Genomic DNA, 20,282 nt, shown 5'->3' with positions numbered 1-20,282 from the left:
GAACGAGATTGTGCTTTAGCATGACACGGCGTTCAGTCGGTGAAACACAGTACAGTCTCTGCCATAGTGTTGGATGATTACCTGTGTCGATCTGGAGGCATACAGTAGATGTTCGACCTAAAATAGCGCTGGGATTGTCAAAAGATGGCCAAAACTTGTCAAGGAGGCTCAAAAGCTCACACCTCTGTTGTGGGTTTAAGCTTTCGTCGATTACACGGTTGAAAATGTCGGCATGGGAGAGCCATTCACGAAACTACAGGAGAGGGCCTTCTCTTCTGATGATTTCTCAGAAACGTCAAGTGTAGCGGTAGTTTCGAATGACTCGAGTGAGCCGATACATTCGCCCCGAAGCAGCGTAATTGTGAAAGGGAACCGATTGCACACAGGCACGTCGGTCGCACCATCTTGAAGAGTAACGAGAGTGGTTGGGAGCGGGGATAGGTGGCGATGAACGAAAGCAGCGGAAGGCGTGAAGATTGCGGTAGCGTCGACGACAGCGGAACATGACACAGGTGCGAAGACAGTAGCGCGTGGAGGTATCTGAGTGTCGTCACTAATGACCAAGTTCGCGTAGAAAGGGCGCTCGTCCGCAGGTGGAGCCTCACCAAGAGGACAGAAGACCACTTCGGTGCGGGCGCAATTAATGATGGCTTGGTGATGGGAGAGACACTCCCAGCCTAAAATGATGTTGTGAGAATAGTTCGGAAGTACTACAAACTGCACTGTGTAGGGCACTTCTCGAAAAACAAGTCTGGCGGTACACGCTGCCACAGGCTGCACAGGTTGTGCAGTGGCAGTATGAAGAAACGAACCCAAGTAAGGCGTTGTCACTTTTCGAATTGCACGGCAAACTTTTTCGGCAATGACAGAAATGGCGACACCAGTATTGATAAGGACAAGTACAGATACGCCTTCAAGGACGGCATTAATTACATTCGGCGGCGAACGAAGAGGGCTTGTGCTTTGCGACGAGGACGCAGTTCTTGCCTCGGGAACTGCCTCATTTAGTTTAGGGGGGGGGGGGCGTCGGTGAGAAATGCCTCAGTTAGGGGGGCATCGGCGCATCGGGGAAGTGAGTAACGACGTGGAGAAGGAGATCGGCGATCAGAAGGTGGTCGATGGCACTATTGAGGAGGGTGCAATTCGGGGTCCTGAGTGCAGAGTGACGTGTGGTCCTACTTTTATGAACGTGGGTTTTCTCGTGAATGGAGTGGGCGAGGGCCGCACAGACATGCGATGTGTCCGGGTAGACCACACGAAAAGCAGATCGGTCAGTTGTCGGCAGTGTGCCATGGATTAAGGACTAGGTGGACTGGAGGTCATGGTGGCTTAGCGGCCTAAACAGGAGCAGGCAGTGGAGGCGGCGCTCGGAACGTCTGTGGTAGTGCTGCTGCTTCGGCATACGTCAATGGCGCATTGACTGCAGTGGAACCAGCAGCGGAGGAAGTGCCTCAGACACTTGGTCTTGTATAATAGTCTGTAAGGTAGGGCTAGGCGGCGCACTGCGCTTCGGTAGGCCGAAGATGAGCGATAGTTGGCGGGCAACTTCTTCGCGCACAATATGTTTCATCTGCGAGAGAAGGATGAGATCTTGCGACAAAGTTAAGCCGGACATAGATTCCTGATGTGGAACAGCACGGCGGGTGATGAGACGTTGCCGACAGAGCTCATGATAGATTTGGCTGAGCTCGGTGACTTGAGCGACAGAAGCAGGGCTTTTTGAAATGAGCGTCTGAAATGCGTCCGCATTGATACCCGTAAAAAGATGCTTGATGCGGTCCAACTCTGTATTGTTCGCATTTGCACAAGTCAATGACGTCTCCTAAGTAACTGGTGAAATTCTCACGAGGCAGTGGGTATCTTGACTGGAGGCGCTGCTCCGCACGAAGTTTGCGGACAGCAGGACGACCGAAGACTTCGCTGAACTTTGTCTTGAATGCTGTTCAGGTTGGAACGTCGGTTTCATGGTTTCGAAGCCACAAGTGGGAAATGCCACTGAGATAAATGCCGATGGTGGCCTGTCTCGTGCCTTCGTCCCATTTGTTCAAGACACGAGTTCGTAGGTAGCCAGAGAGTCGTCGACGTCATAATCGTCAGTGCCGCTGGATATGGGAGGGTCCCGCTGACGGACCGCACCAGAGCACATGATGGCCTGGGGAGCCATAGGCGGAGGGCTTGTGGCAGATTCAGTGGTCATACCGGCAGGTCGAGTCCGGCTTCGCAACTTCAGGATTGTGAGGAGACTCAGGAAACTCCGCGACATATAATAAAGAACTGAGACAGTCACAACTGTTATTTTAGGCGAGGTAGAAGCGTAGGCCTAGCCAGCAAAAATAGCGACAACGTCCGGGCCGAGCATCTCGTGCTTAGCACTGACTATGTGTTTAACGAGCTATGCATGACCCACTTCATTCAGCATTACAACACAAAATAATAAAAACCAGACAAAGCCCAAAGAGAAAAGGAAACACAAGACGAAAGGGTCTACCGCCAACAAGTGTCGTTCAGCAACGACATATAACAATCGAAAGACAATGTAGGCGGTGAAGTGTCAAAAGTTCAATATTTTCTTTTATAAAAAATGCTACCGCAATCTCGCCGGTGTTCGTGTCATGGTGGGCGTGCGAAGCGTTTTCACGCCAAAAGAAAAAATCACTGGCGTCGCCTCATAGCAGAATGTTCGGATGCCGTGCAGAGCAGCTTGGTTGGAATACCGCTCGATCTGAACATCTCTTTCTGATTGTGCGTGAGTGCAATTGCGAACACTGAGGGCATCAACGGAAAACTATCCGGCAGAAGAATCTGCTTTAGTGATCTCGCCACACTTTTCTACGTAAAAGTGTGTGCACTTCAAGTAAATTGGGTTGTCTTTAGCTCAAGGCACACTGTTTTTATGGGGCCGTGGACTCTTTATTCTTAGCATAAAGGCATGTTCCACGTGGCTTAGAGCTAGATGTCCACAAAGATATGTTCCCCGTTCTTAGAGCGTCGACGGTGCAGTGCGGGCTTGTAAGGGATTGTCGCTCTTAAAATGCTCGTGCAAGGTTGTCGGCCTGGGCTCGGGCCACCCTTGCATTATGCGTGGTGTGGCATTGCCATCCTACTACTTTCGGAGCCCACTGGAATGCTTGCATTTTGTGACACACGTCTGAACTGGTATGGTGTCCCCAAGTTAGAAGGCAACACTTCTAATGAGAAAGTGATGTGTTAACTGCAGTGACGAGTTGAAGCGACTGCGCCTGCTGAATTCATTGTGAGCTTTAGATGGAGTCGTCACTTTGCACGTCACCATTCGGAAGATTTGTGACACACAAATTAGGTAGGGCTGTTTATGGTGTAAGAAGAAACAAACGTAGACATAAGCAATGCGAACCTGCTCCCACCGACACGGAACACACTCTGACACAGGCAGCTGACACTTGCAGCCCACCAGAGATTAAGTTATGCAGACTTGACAAATTCAAATGAATTTGTAGTCAGTAAGATGAAATAGTGGCACGTAGATAAGGCTTGGCAAGGTAAAAACTTCAGCTGAGCCACTGCAACGTGTAAAGATTTATACGTGAAGTGTAATATACTAGAGACGACAAAGAGTGTTTATTTGTCTGGACATGATTCTTAGGGCTTGCTTTACCCGCTCAATCATTGCATACGTGACAATTGACAATCAATATCGTTGGATGAACGTTATTAATTTTATAATAATAATAACAACAACAACAATAATAATAATAATAATAATAATATAATACTATAACAATAATAATAATATAATAATATTATCAATAATAATAAAAATAATAATAATCAGGCACATACGCCTACTGCACTGAGAAGTTCTCTACCATGCTCCGCAAATTAACCCGGCCTTGTGCTTTCTGCGGCCGCCTTATACCGGTGGACATTTTAATCTTATCGGACCGCCCAACTTTCTGTCTCTTCTTCAGGCGTTTGATTTCTCTGCGAATCTAGTGAGTTACCCTTAATGATGAGTGCTTATCCTGCCTATGTGCTGTGTGCCCACTCCTTTTATATTTCTTCTTCGTTTGAACTACGATATTCTTAACCACAGTTCGTTCCCTGACCCACAGTGCTCTTTTCTTGTCTCCTCTGGTTACACCTATCATTTTCAATTCCATCACTTGCTGCGTCATCCTTGATTTAGGCTAAGCCCTTTTTGCGAGCCTTCAGGTTTCTGCTTCATCGGCAAGCACCGGCGAGATTCAGCTTGTGGTAACTTCACTACCCACCGTAGCGGATGATAACCGCGGGTTCACGCTCAGCGAGCCACAGGGCCGCGACTCCGTCGCCTATTCGCGTGTAGCGCACCGCTGCGTGTGCGCTCACCTAACAAGGCGTTTAGCGCGGCGTGGCAAAACAGGCAGTGTTCGAATAACATAAATACACCAACACTTTATTGCCGTTGGCCGCACCCTGAACAACAGTGCAACGTCTACTCCCGGGACGCGGAGAGCAAGCGCTCCCACACGCGGACGTTCACAATAAGGGGAAACTGTGAGCACGTTGCAGCTGGCAATGGCGAGCTTTCACACGCCGGTCGAGGAAAGGTCCCTAGCGGCTATGCTGCGCACTCTCACGATGGCGAATAAGCGTGATTGCGAGAGTTGAGCCGAACCTCGTGCACGTAGGCCTACGGAAAGTGCGGCTTGGTGTGGTGCGACCAATTCAAGCACTAGGCACCGCTGTTGGCTTAACGTACGGTACCGAAGCTAGCACTCAACTAAACACGCCTGCCGAGATGCCAAGGCCCTCAGGCAGGCTGCAGTCCGGCAATTCCCAAAGGGGACGCGGATTAAGTTAACACGTGCTAGCCCGGCGCCGACCACGGAGGAGAGAGACTTTTTGGCGCGCACGTGACTCGCCCCCCCCCCCGTTTCTCGCAGCCCCCAAGAACACGTGCCCCGCCTACGCATGGCGCCATCTATCGCAAAGCACTGTTACCAGAGCACGGAAAAGGAAAGGGAGCGGCTGTATAGCGGAATGCCTACAAAATGGTCGCGGGCGGGCCTCAGGTCCCCACAGCTGTAATATACATTCCTCTTTAAAGTTACTGGCAGATTACTATCCTGTTTTGAGAATGCGTGCCTGATCTTATTCACTCCATCTTTGCTATTCTAGTAACTACATGTGAAACATCTTTTAGCGAACTTTGGTGACATTGAATCTATCTATCTATCTATCTATCTATCTATCTATCTATCTATCTATCTATCTATCTATCTGTCTATCTATCTATCTGTCTATCTATCTATCTATCTATCTATCTATCTATCTATCTATCTATCTATCTATTTGGCCACCTACGACTTCTAGCTCTCCCATGTCGTTTCTATAATGGTGTCAATACCATACTTGGTATGGCATATAATGACTCTATGACGAGCATCAGTGACTAGTGAAAACACGAAAATCATGGTATTTATGCCATGAATGTCATGATTCATATTTCATGGTTTTATTTCTCTTGCGCTGGTTTCGGTAAAAGACATATTGCAAAATTGTTATGGTATGACATGACTGCATGGCGAACACAAGCGACAGACCCAAACATAAGAAATTTGGCAGAACCCACATACCCGGGAATCGACGGTATGCGAAGCATGGGGAGGGAAGGTGATCGCGTTGCATTTTTTAGGTGAGAATGCATTTTATAAGCGACCCTGAATCCGCCGTCCGCGGTGCGCCTCCTTCTCTCCTCTAGCAATGGCGCGAGGAGCGGTGAGGAGCGTCTGTAATAACGGCGCAGCAGCGTTACACACAACGTGATAGCGCGCGCTCCATCCTCAACCCCGTGGCTGCGCGCCCGCTCAGCCACGACTTGCTCGAGATCGGCAAGCCGTCATAGGTATGAATCCATCGCAGGCATCAACCTCAACTGCGATACCTCCAACAACAAGTTCAACGCTATCGAATACGAGCATTGCACGCGTCGTTGAAGATGTTGCGCCGGTTCAAGACAAGGCAGCGTGGCGAAGGGCCCGTGATACCGAGCGCAAGTGAGCGAAGTGGGCCATGGACATAAACATCATTATAGTACGCATTTACTCTCACATATACGTGTAAACTCACCAAAATTTCCTGAGAGGGTCTAATGGTTCTTAGGAATCGCAATGCGATCACACTGGGGAGTTTACGTCCACTCATTGGCGAATGCCAACGGCTTTTTACTTTACTCCCCCTCATAGCATCACCCCGTTCATCCGCACTTAACCATGTTCGCCCTTGAGGAAATGCTTGAGAGTTTTTTATTGAGTGACACGTCATGAAACGGCCCTAAATTATGTACAAATGTTGCATGCACAGACACACGTTGAAGAGTTGGAGTTGCTTATGTAACTAGTTGTTTGCACTTGTGGAAGGATGTCAACTGGAACATGTATATTAGCAACACCAGAAGCTGATGCTCACGAAGATGCAAGCCCTGGACACTGCTACATGAACTTCAGCGCATGGCACCCAGCCGCAATCGACGTTAACCCGACGTGACGGCTGTATCAAACGAGTACAAATGTAATGTTCATAAAATTGAGTACGCAGCACTACAACCACCATTGACGTCTCACGAAGACAGGCGTCTATTTGAATTGTAGTTACGAGACCTGGCATAACTCTGTGGTGGAATACTTGACTTCCTCACAAACTGTTCGAATTGGATTCCTGCTGAAACCCTGAAATTTGTTATTTGCATTCGTCGAATTGTCAACGCTGCCTATGTGAGCTTTTTCTTAACACAAACATTTATTCTATGCCTTCGGCTGGTCGACGCTACCGATGTCGGGTGTTGCTTAAAGCTGAGGAGTTAAAATTGCCCATGTGTGTTCTCGTCGTTCCGGGGTAGATACTAAGAGTCAATCACCTGGGGCACACACCAGCATACCAGCGGCACATGCCCGCCCGTGGGTTTTTGACGACGAACGCGTTGGGATTGTGACATTACTCATGGTTTGACCAGTGCGTCATATTTGTGAAACTATCTCACCCTCCTATGCTAATTTCGGACCACGCCAATTGGGTGATCACGAGAGCACCCAAACGTAATCGGATAGACAGAGAGATAGATAGATAGATAGATAGATAGATAGATAGATAGATAGATAGATAGATAGATAGATAGATAGATAGATAGATAGACCGAAATTCGCTGAGTTTCGCTGAGAAACGCTTCGCATTTAAAATCAAGACATGCGTGTCATGTAACAAAATGACTCGTGCCACACTCACGATACGCACGCGGTCGTTTAGCTAGCTTCGCTTGAACCAAATTAGATATTACGGGACGTGAATGTATGACAAAGGTATGTGATTGGTGCACACAAGATCATCATGAGATGCGTGTCATGTGTTAACATGACTACATGCCACGCTCATCATGCGCTCGTCGCTATTTTGCTAGCTTCACATATACCAAATTTGGTATAACAGAACCTGAATAGATGACGATAGTAAATGACACGTCCAAACATGATAATAATTGGATACGTGTCATGTCACGGCATGACAACATGCTACGCTCATTATGCGCTTGAGGACATTTCGCAAGCTTCCCATGGGCCAGATTCGGTAATATGTGACGCGAATTGATGGCATAGGTAAGTGACACGTCAAAACATGATAATCATGACATGCGTGTTACTTAAAGCTTAACTACATTCAACGCTCGTTGCACGCTCGCGGCTGTTTCGCTTGCTCAACATTTGCCAAATTCTGTATTACGTCACGTGAATGGACGACGAAGGTATGTGACTGGTGTAAACACAATAATCATGAGATGCTTCTCTTGTAAGACCATGACTACAAGGTACACCTAATGCACCAATACACTTTGATGGGAGCCGACGCGCGTGCGCCCCGGCGTTCGTTTGGTCGCGTCACGCCGGCGATGCCATGCCAGGCACCGAAGCGTTGCATTGGCGTTGCTTTGACGAATGTGGATTTGGACGCGCCTGGCGTCCTTCCATCACGAAGAGAAGCAGACGCGGTTCCGGTTGCTGCAGGGCCGCGCCGACGAACGCTGGTCGCGGTGGTCACGCCTGGCGTAAGACTATAGAATGCTCGCGTTTTGCTAGCATGGCGTCGTTACGCCAGCGTACACCGCATCAACGACACAACGGAGTATATTGGGCCTTTCGTGATGTGCTCACCACCGTTTCGCTAGCTACCCATATACCAAATTTGGTATTACGAGACGTGAATGCACGACGAAGTTATGTGATTGGTGCAAACTTGATAATCAGGACACGCGTGTCTTCTAAGAACATGACAACATACCACGCTCGTGATGCGCTCGGGGCCGTTTCGCTAGCTCCACATACGCAAAATTTGGTAACACGTGACGTGATTAGACAGCGAACGTAAACCACACGTCCAAACATGCTAACCATGATATGCGTCTCATGTAAACCATGACTATATGGTACGCTCACAAAGTGCTCGGGTCCGTTTCACTAGTTCCACATATACCAATGTTGGTATTGTGTGACGTGAAGAGACGATGAAGGTAAACGATACTTCCAAACACGTAAAACTTGACTACATGCTACGCTCACAGTACGCTCCCGGCTGTTTTGCTAGCTCATCATATGCGAAGTTTGGTATCAGGAGACGTTAATGGGTGACGAAGGTAAATTAAACGTCCAGACATTATATTCATAACATTAAAGTCATGTACAGTATAATTTACCTCCGCCTTAAAACGTTGTGCTGATTTTAAAGTTACATAGAAACCTTCCTCAATCGTGCTTCGCATATCATGAATTACCACTGTGCGTGGCATCAGACAATTTCTTCACTGCAATGGCTCGGCTCGGCGGTTGCTGCCTCTCCTAAGTAGTCATGTTCATTTAAAACTTTCAGCTTTCTCCGCCTATACCGCATATTGGTGTTTTCTGCCAAGACTATTGCACATTAGTTTTGTACATATTTATTTTCAGGCCTACTCTCCTGCTTTCTGTGTCTAGTTCCGTAATAAGAAGCTGTATAATTCGTCTCCCGAGTTACTCATGAAGGCAATGTGATCAGCGAATTTCAAGTTAACTAAGATACTCTCATTTACCTCTAATTCCTATTTCTTCCCAACATAGGGCCCTAAAAAGCTCCAGAAAACACGCTGTGAATATCAGTGGAGATTCTGTTTTCCTGCCTCACACCCTTTTTGAGGCGATTCTGACACTTTCGGTGTGGAGAACTATGGTGGTTGTGGATTCCCTGTTTTCTTCGTGTATGTAATGGTTCGTCGGTGCCCTGATTCCTAAGTGCCTGCAATACTGCTATAGTCTCGGCTGAGTCAAACGCCTTCTCGCCATTTATAATGGCTATGTATTGCGCGCATGTTTCTATTACGTGATTGATAGTATGAATATAAATTATTGTGGAGTAGCGTATGTCAAATCCTGCTGAGTCGTTTGGTTGAGTGAACTCTAAGGTCGCTCTGATTCTAGTACTTCTTATTTTAAAACTAGTTTGTAGAGAACGGATAGTAAGCTGACCGGCCTGTAATTATTGAATTCCTCCACGTCTCTTTTATCATGCGTTATTATGAATTGCGATCTTTCAAGGTTCTGGTACCCTACCCGTCAAGGTACACTTTATATAAGGTGGCCAGTTTTTCTAACACATTTTTTTTGCCTTCTCTCAGCATGTCCGTTGTTACTTCAAGCTCGCCAGTGGCTCTGCCTTTTTGTATTCCTTTTACGGCGTTCTTTACTTCCCCTGTTATTACTCGTTGGATATCAAATTCCTCTGGGTTAATAATGCTTCTAACAATATCATCCTGGTTGTCTAGAATTCTGTACAGCTTTCTGTAAAGTTGCTTCACCTCCGCAGCTGCGGTATTCATATTGGTAGCGGCATTGGTTTTTTAATGCATACCTACAATTTTTGCCTGTGCATAAGCTTGCCTTCGCAGCGCTCAGACTTCTGCCGCTATTTTCAACCTGTTCAATTCTATCCATATTATACATTTTGATATCGGCTACCTTACGCAATTGATTACTTCGAAAGCTCCAAAAGCTCAATTAGGTTCATTGCCAATGAGGGTTTTATAGCTTGTCGTCTTTTAATGAACCTTTTTTTTTTATCCTGAGAAAGTTTGCCAGTGTCTGGTCTATTGACCATATTTTCAACTTCCACTGCACACTTTTCGATGATACTAGTAAGAATATCGTTCGTTGCGTCAGCGCTAACGTCGGTAACCTTGTTCAGAGCCTCGAGTTTATTCCAAGTGAAACTCTGAATTCCTGTACTTTCCCTCTCAACACTAGCTTTAACTGACTTCTTGCGTATCGGTTTATGCCTTTGCTTTTTAAGTCTAGGCAAAGCGGCCTTTTATCATAATATGGACACTGCATAGAATCTTGCTAACTTCTTCTACATCTTGTAAAATACCTGAGTGCGTGCCCACAATGATGCCTATTTCGTTTTTAGTTTTGCCTTTAGGACACTGTCACGTCATCTTACGGTTAGACCGTTTTTTGAAGAAGATATTGAAGATACCTAAATTATTGCGTTCTGCAAACTCTACTAATAACTCTCCTGTGGCATTTCTAGAGCCAATGCCACGTTGGCCACTGCATGGCCTCCGGCCTCTTTGCCTACTTTGCCATTAAAGTCGCCCATAAGATTGGTATACTGTGTCTTTACTTTATTATTGGCTGAATCGACGTCTTCATAGAAAGGTTCAATGAAATGATCATCATGGCTTGATGTAGGCGCGTAGGCCTGTACCATCTTCATCTTCTACTTTTTGTTTAGCCTAATTATGATACTTGCCACCCTCTCAACAATACTATAATATTCTCCCATGTTGCCAGCGATGTTGTTGTGCTTAAAGAATCACACACCCAGTTCTTATCTGTCAGCTAGTCCATGGTAGCAAAGGACATATCCGTTGTTCAGCAGTGTATAAGCCACACACGTTTTTCTAACTTCGCTCAGCCCTATTATATTTCATTAACGCCCTGTAGTTTACCGAGTAGTACACCTAGATCAGCCTCAAAAGAATGCCTTCTGGCGTTCAAGGTAGCCAAGCTCTGATTGCAATGCCGGCCTGCCTGAACCCACAGATTCTCAGCACCCTCCACTGCGTCACAGGTCTGACCGCTGCCTTGGACAGTAGCTTCGCAGCCACTGGGGACTAAAGGCCAAAGCACAATTGGTACGTTTAGAATGAACGTAGTGGCCTAGAACTGCACCAGGGTAATCAATTATGGTGTCGTGAGAGAGATATTACCTGCAGGTGGTCACCAGTGAAACTGAACCTCGGACCTCTTCTCTTTTTTTCCTTTTTCTTAACAATTCGTTTATCACGCGTTTTGAGTGAATATACAATTTGGGTTGGTCCGGCACCCCTATTTGAACCGAATTTTGTCATTGCATGCATAATGTAGAGCTACTAGACTTTCTAGACACCACATTCACGGCCAAGCACTCGCTGTGGAACTGTCTTCTTGTTTTCAGTCCAGGTATATTAAGCTTGCGTGCTGCTACAGCAATTATCGCTAGAGAAATGTATAAAATGGCACTTTCCTAGCATCTGGAGTCCTACGATGACACATCATGGAGGTTCTACCAACGTTACTGGATTATGGTGGACTGTACCACTTACGCGTGCCCACAAAACAAGCAAACTAAGCGCGCAACATTTGACGAACAACGCTTATAAGTGCTATTCGACGTAATATATCAAGCATTTCTTTCGTGTATTGACGCTCCGCAGCAAGCAAAACGAAACCAACGGCACAAATGTTTTATTTTGTGAGATGCTCTGGAACAGTGCTTATGTGGATAGGATGAAAGACGCGGCGTCGATCCCAGTTGAGACGGTCACAATTCTATGAGGCGGAAATTTTAGAAGGTCGCGAATTGAGCAATTTAAGAATTACAGCTGGTTGATATTATTCCAGCGCTTCAGTAAGGCATTTCTAGCTTATGTCGCTTCGTGACGCTCCCAGCAATCAGTTCCAACTCATTCCAGCTGTGTTATCACTAGAACTCATTGATGTCAATCGAAGAGTGTTAACAATTTTCAGCATGGGGATGCATTAGCCATTGCCGATGCGCCAAGAATAAACGACTATTGTCCGGGCAACTTTGCTGAAGTTGAGGTCTTTATTTATGCCATTCCTCGCTCTTCCATCCAACCATAGAAACTTGTAGAAATATACTAATTATCCCGTTGTTACCAACACGTGTCCAGTGAAAGGCAGAAAAATTTTGTTGAAATGCGTTTCTTTTTTGTCTTCTTTTTTATTGCTTTTCTAACAAATAATCCATTCGCCAGGACCCCCGTCAAACGTTCGAAAGCGAATGTCGTCTGCTAAAAGAACCTCAACAGCCTGCTTTGCGCTCTCTCGACTAGATGGCACATAAGATCAAATCGTTTGCCAGTGGGCTGTATAACTTTAACTTTCATCTGTCCTAATTGAAAGTTATAGGAATCGATTTTATGGATCAAAACTTGCTTTTTACTAATGATTCACCTATAAATTTTGATATTCACCACAATATTTTGATACTCCCTCGATGCACTTCTCGAATAAAGAACATTCAGGTGGCATTGGCTGGTTTATTCTCTTATGACAGGCAGACAAAACTTCACTGGTGCCTTGACGAGTAGTCATATTGTAGCAGCATCCTAGGTTGCTTACTCTTAGGGAGAGAGAAACAGCGAGCAGACAGCAAGAAAATGAGGTATGGGCATCTTTTATTTACATTTACTAATTTCCTAAGCCTTCTAGGCAATGCTCAGTGAGGCGCAGAAGAAAAAAAAAGAGTGAATCAAAGTATAGAAGCCGCGAAAGAGCGCGAAAGGCCTCGTTGTGTTCTAAATTGCCTGTGAAAATACATTCTGCTCAAGGCGCGTGAAATGATTCAAGGCAGCGCATGGAAAACTACTGACATGTTGTTCCTCTTCATTCATACCACTTTTTTTTTTCATTTGCCGAAGATGGCACATACTCCCTAGAAGAATCTATTATGCTCGGTGCATATTTCGTACCATACACGCCCACCGCTTAATATGCCTAGCCCTTCTTTTGTCCCTTCTCCGGCGTCTAGACGAGTCAACTTCCCTTTGAAGTCACGTGTTCATTGTCTCGTACCGAACCCTTCTTCAACCGCACGTCTGCCACACTCGCAACCCTGTCGGTGCAGTAAAAAGTCTAGACTCATGGCTTGTCAAGTTTTATGGCCGGTAGACGATAAAGTAAAATAGAAGAAAGACCATCGTAATTTAAATTGGGATATAGTCATGCTTGCCGCTCGCGGTCGCTCTTAAAGCATGTGTTAAGAGGTGCGAACCTCACACGGTTAATAAAAAAGACGCTCGCACTGGTGCGCTCTCTCTCCCTCTGTGTGTGCATGCGTATGCGTGCATGTGTGTGCCGTCTATGTGTAGTTAATGCGTTTCACGAGATCTTCATAAATATATTCTGCAGAATTTTATCTCCAAACGCAAAGTATTTGCTCGGTGAAGTTGCTAAACGTTCGATTTAAATGTCAGTGCAATATTTCTCTTTCAGCGAGGAATTGACGTTGCTTTAGCAAAGATGTCTTTTCATATACTCAAGAAAAAAAAATAAAATTTCCGCGAATGGCATTGTGCATTTGTAAGCTTCGTGTGAAACACCCTAAAATTTATTTATACTGAATATTTGTTCAGAATCTTTGCGAAAATGAAGTGGTTACGTACGTACTCATGTAAGAAAACGAACATATGTGGTTTACGAAGCGAAGCTGGCACAACCAGCCCGCCGGGTGGTATGATGGCGTGGTCTTCATCGTGTGTTAACGCCTCTTCCTTTACCTGCGTTTCGATCACCCAGATTTTACTCCCGCGGTACTATCTATCTATCTATCTATCTATCTATCTATCTATCTATCTATCTATCTATCTATCTATCTATCTATCTATCTATCTATCTATCTGTCTGTCTGTATGTATGTATGTATGTATGTATGTATGTATGTATGTATGTATGTATGTATGTATGTCTTTCTCCCTGTCTCTCTGTTTAAGTATGCCGCATTTTTACTGAAGCACCTTTTTTGATAAGAACTGTGAGCTTGAGACAATGTCCGATTCACGACAAAACTCTGCAAACTCACAGGAAAGTCTCAGACATTATTATTTTATTTCATTATTTAACAATACTGCCGATCTCAAAAGGAGATCATTGTAGGGGGGGCATACATATGATACAGAAAAGAAACACGAAGCAATCATTTCTAGCATGCAAAACAGTAAGCAATCGATACGTAAGAAGCAGTAGTAGCAATGAGCAAGGTGAGGGTACAAATGTCTGCAAAACTACGAATTACAACAACTATAAAGAAAAAATGTACAGTGATGCAATCACGTTATTATTATACAGAGCCTGCATACGAATTACAAGTGGACAAAAAAAAGAAAAAGAACAACAACTTTCAAAAAAACTCCTCAGCGTGTACCTTTGCTTCTACCATATCTAAGAACACATTCAAAGATGAAGTTTTCCTAACACAAGGGCTAAGTTGGTTCCAATTTCTTATTGTTTGCGGGAAATATGAATATTTAAGGCAGTTTAAATGAAAAGCGTATTCATTAGGTGCTTGAGAGTGCCGGTAACGTGTTAACCTAGATCGACTGAAAGAGATTAGTTTTGACGCGTCGATGTTTATGGTTCCATGAATTAACGGAAACAAAAACTTTAGTCATGGTATTTTAGTCCGACTTTGTAGTGTTGACAGAATAGCTTTGTGTAATAATTCTGTAGGAGAATCCGTTTGCCTATAATTATTATAAATGAACCTTACTGCCTTCCTCTGCACCCCTTCAATTCTTGCAATTATTTCCTTTGTCTACGAAAACCAAACAATATTGGCGTATTTTAACATTGGTCTGACAAGCATCTTGTATGCCAGCAGCTTTGTATTTGGGGGTGCCAGATGAAGGCGTCTTCTCAAAAAGGAAAGCCACTTTAGTGCACTTGAGGTTATATTGTTGACATGGGTTTCCCATCAAAGATCGTGCGTTAAAGTGACGCCTAAATATTTATGTTCAAGTACGAGAGTAAGTGGGGTGTCATTATTACTGTACGTGAAATCAGATATTGCTTTCTTTCTAGCTACAGTAAGCGTAACGGATTTCTTAGCATTGAGAGTCAGTTGCTACTCCTCACACCAACAAAAGACAGACACGAGTGCATTATTCAGTACATGGTGATTATCAATGGAATTAATTTCATGGTACAAGATACAATCATCAGCGAATAGCCGGATGTTAACATTCAATCTGGAAGACAAATCATTAATATACAGCAGAAATAAGACAGGACCCGATACACTGCCCTGGGGCACTCCCGACGTAACAGATGCTAAAGTGCAATTTTCGTTATGAATATGCACGAATTGTAAGCGGTCAGCCAGATAGTTCTCTATCGAATTAACAATAGGGCCTTCACCTATTGTACAGTGAAGCTTCCTGATTAGTTTCCTGTGCGGTACGCAATCAAAAGCCTTTGATAGTCCAATAAAATTACGCCTGTTTGTTTCCTATAATCTACACTTTGTGATATGTCATGCGTTAGTTCTAATAGCTGTGTGACTGTTGAGAGACCCCGACTGAAGCCATGTTGATAGGGCGAAGGAATAGATTACTGTTCAAGGTACGTGTTTATATTTTTAAGTACTGCGTGTTCAAGAAGTTTGCACACGGTCGAGGTTAAGAAAATGGGCCTGAAATTAGACAACTGTGATGTGCTACCACATTTGTGAATGGGAATTATTTTAGCAATTTTCCACTCTGCAGGAAGGGAGCACGTCGTTAATGTTTTTTTGAAGATTTGACACAGGTATTTACTGTTCTACTCCGCATATCGTTTAAGAAACATATTTGGTATGTTATCAGGTCCAATCGCTTTCTTTGTGTCAATGTTCAACAAAAGGTTTAACAGACCTGAATCTGTGATTTCGAGTGGCTTGATCGGATTTCGGTCATATGGGACTATATTCGGTTGTTTTCCATTGTCGATGTTGAATACTGACTGAAAATAACAGTAACAAGAATTTGCAGCGTTTCTGTTATCCTCACTGTCAGTGGCGGGGCCTTCATGGCGTTTTGAGTTCAGGTAACTCCAAAACTTCTGAGGTGCGCTTTTCAAGAAGTTAGGAAGAGTCTTAGAGAAATAGTTATTCTTAGCTGCTTGGATTTGTGATTTTATATCTTTTATAGATGTGTTAAGGGCGTGTTTGCTCGCGTACGTTGGCTTTAACTTCAGGGTTTTACGTAGCCTTTTTACTTTTCGTTTAGCGTGGATTATTTCGCGTGTTATCCACGGATTCGTTTTCTTTGCCTTTCTCGTCATCACTGGTACATAATTTTGAAGACTGAAAAACACAATGTCCGTGTATTTTTTTCACAACGCATCTACATTTATGGAACTGCTTGTAGAAAGTTCTTCAAATGCGATGAATTAAAAGCTGGAGTATTCGATAATACTAACGTCATGAGCGTTTGAAAAATCGTAAATTGTGCTACTACTTTCACCACCAGGGACATGAGTTTGTGAGCGGATGATGCAATATGTTATTTCATGATCTGATATACCTTCCAAAATTTGTAAATTTATGTTTTCAAGTGGAAAGTGGTGACTTGGAAATATCAGATCAAGCATATTTGATGCGTTTCCCATAGTTCACTTAGGCTGGGTAACTATCTGATTTAGGTTAAAGTGCAACATCATATCGCTTATTATTTCCGAGGATGCCGATGGCAAGTGCATGGCTTTCCAATCAATATCGGGTAGGTTGAAATGGCCCACTAAGATTAGCCGGCCACATGGCACATGACGTTGTAGATAGTCATATAGTGAACGGGTGACGCTACAATCAGATGAGGGGAAGCGGTAAAAACACCCCACCGTGACCGGGTGTTGGGCCAACATTAGTTTGCAGAAGATAGATTCAACATTTTCTACATCAGAAAGTCTTGAAAAAGAGATACCCTTTTTTATAAATATCGCAACACCCCCGCCACGTGTTTGTCTTTCCGCACTACTGAATAATTTGGCGGGGTCAATTCAACATGCGTGATATCATGTGTTAGCCATGTTTCTGTCACAGCAACGAAATCTGGTTCAAGGCTAATTAACCCGATTTTAGAGAATCTACTTTGTTAACAATACTGCGTGCATTTAAATTTTAAAGTTTATTTCACAGCTTGTCTCGAGCGTAGAGACTTCGCTTCGCCTTGCTGGTTGTTTTTTCGAACGGAGGATGCCCGATTGTCCCTTTAAAGGTACCACACTTTCTGGACAGTCATCCCAGAAATACAACTCTCCATTTATCCTTAGTTTGTCATAAGTTTAGGAAACGCTGTCTCTAGCCTGCTTTTTTTGTTTTACCATAGTTCCAGAATTTCCTTCATATATTCCGAATACGTGCTGAAAAATCTTCACTTATGGAATATGTGGTCCCTTTCAACCTGTGGCAGGTATTATATACCTTAGTTTTGTCTCGAATGTTGGCAGGTTTCAAGATTATCGGTCGCATTTTTTTTGGCCGCAGGTTTCCCAAGTCTGAATTTTTTCGCAAGTGATTGGCTCAATTTTCAGAATGTTTTTGACAACTGTTTCATTTACAACTCCTTCAAGGGAATCGTCACTTTCTTTTTCATTTTCAGTTACTTCAAAAATGATGATGTTTGACCTTCTGGAACGATTTTCTAGATCGTCGATCTTAAGTTCGAGGGTAGGTATATTTTTCTGCAATCTAGCCAAGTCACTAACACAAGCCTCTATTTTGCCATCTATTGCCACAAGCAATTCCAACTTCGAATCAATTGCGGGTAAACGTTCTTGCTTGATTTCCTTCAGGTCGTCAGCAATCAGTTGTAGTTGCTTCGAAACAGTAGTGATATCGAGACCGGGGTTTGTTTCAATATTACCACATATTAACAGTAATGTTTTGTTAAAAGCAACATCAACACATTCACACAACCGCTCAACAAGCAGCCCTGGGCACGGCAGCACAACCAAAAACACGTTGTTTGACTGAAAACACTTGTCATACCGTTTTCTCACCTGCGTAAAGAGAGAGAGAGACAGATAAAGATCCAAGGAAAGGCAGGGAGGTTAACCAGACGCGCATCCGGTTCGCTACCCTGCACTGGGCAAGCTATAAAGGGGAGAAAAGAGGTTGCAGAGAGATCAGAAGGTACACACAATCACGAGCACACTCGGGGAGCACACACAGTCTACAGGCGGTCGCTCAGGTTTGTTGACTTTAGGTAAAGTAGCAGTGCTTTAGTTGTTTTCTGCGCAACTGAGGCAGATGCCCAAGGTCCTAGTATCTTCTGCACACAAAATTATCCGGGGTCAAGTTGATTCAAAACCATCCGGAGCTGGCATCGCTGTGTGTCGTAGCAAGCGCAGCTGCACAGGACGTGTTCGATGGTCTCTTCCGCTCCGCAGAAGTCGCATGTAGAGGTGTCTGCCATACCAATGCGAAAGGAGTACACCTTTGTAAATGCAACACCCAACCAAAGGCGGCATAACAGTGTCGCATCGGAGCGGGAAAGTTGTGATGGTAGCTTTAGCTTGAGCGAACGATCCAGTTCATAAAATTGACACCTTTGGAAGCTGGTAGACGACCAGAACGTACGTGTGAGATCTCGAGCCAGCAGGTAAAGTTGTCTTGCTGCATCATTCCTTGATAGGGACCACATGGGTTCCTTCATGGGCTGAGCGGGCTGCATCATCAGCTAATTGATTTTCGGTAATACCGATATGTCCAGGCAGCCATTGATATATAATATCATGCCCTCGTGCTAGAGCTTCATGATGGCAATGTCTTATTTCTTATACCAATTGGTCATGACTCCTCCTACGCATGGCAGACTGCAAACTCTGAAGCGCTGCCTTCGAATCACAGAATATAACCCATTTTCCTGGACGTTCTTGAACGAGATATTGTAAAGCAGCCCTTAAAGCAGCAAGCTCTGATGCCGTAGATAAAGTCATATGCGACAGGTTAAACTTGATTGTCATTGCTGCAGCCGTAATTACAGCGGCACCTGATGAGCTGCTGGACAAGACCGACCCATCAGTGTATATCTGCGTTCGGTCTAAGTAGAACTCATGTTATAATAGCAGTGTTGCTTGCTTCAATGCTACTCTGGAGTGATTGCTTTTCTTTTTGATTCCCGGAATTTCTAGACGTACTTGCGGCTGGTCGAGGCACCACAAAGGACATGCCATTCTCGCAGCTGGCGTATAACCTGATGGAATGCTGTTTAGGTTCTTGGCTATGACGTCTGAAAACGTAGCACGTGGTCTTCCGGAGGGTAGAAGGGCCAAGTGGTGGTCGTGGACACGGCTAGCATGTCGAGTGTGCGCTCTGAGGCAATCCACAACTCTATATGTCCTGACCGGATGGTCTTTGGCAAGCATGATTGTGGCATAAGTGGAAGCGCATCGGGGCAGTCCTAGGCAGATACGCAGTGCCTAACCCTGCAAACTCTCCAATGAATGAGTACTGGATTTGCAAGTGTTAGTCAGTACCGGCAAGCTGTAGTGCAATAGACTCAGAAATAGGGCCCTGTACAGCTGTAGCATGGAGGCCACAGAAGTTCCCCATGCTTTCCCGCCCATGAATTTCATTATATGCACAATAGATAGCAGTCTCTTCTTCAAGTACGCACAATGTGGGCTCCACGAAAGACTTCTGTCGATTATTACGCCCAGGAAACGATGCGTCCGTGCATATTTGACACTCTGCCCATTGATGTAAACAGGGTATGGCGTCATTGGTTTGCGTGTAAACGCCATCAACGCGCACTTCACAGTTGATATAGTTAGGCCTTGTTTCTGGAGGTAGGCTGTTGTGAGGGTTGCTGCCCGCTGTATTCGTGCACGCACCTGAAGGCGAGTAACTGCAGCACTCCAGAGGCAATTATCATCGGCGTATATGGATAGGCACACCGACTTTGGCAGAACTTTCACCAGACCAATGAGGGCCACATTGGACAATGTGGGGCTTAAAACACCTCCCTGAGGTACTCGGCAGTAGGTGTAATTTTCAGCAGCTGTACCCTCATATGTTTGCGCAAAGAAACCCCTGCCAGTTATATAATCATTTATCCATTGAAACATTCGTTCACCAATGCCCATTTCTTCGAGAGAAGTGAGGATGGCATCGTGAGCTACATTATCATATGCACCTTTCACGTCAAGAAAGAGTGCCACTCATATGCGCTTGCGACTTTTTTCTTGTTGCACAAATGTCGA

Source organism: Rhipicephalus microplus, chromosome 2 (genome assembly GCF_043290135.1).
Source record: "Rhipicephalus microplus isolate Deutch F79 chromosome 2, USDA_Rmic, whole genome shotgun sequence".
In the NCBI taxonomy this organism is placed as follows: domain Eukaryota; kingdom Metazoa; phylum Arthropoda; class Arachnida; order Ixodida; family Ixodidae; genus Rhipicephalus; species Rhipicephalus microplus.
The sequence above is the reverse complement of the archived record's forward strand: the minus strand, read 5'-3'. Positions refer to the sequence as shown.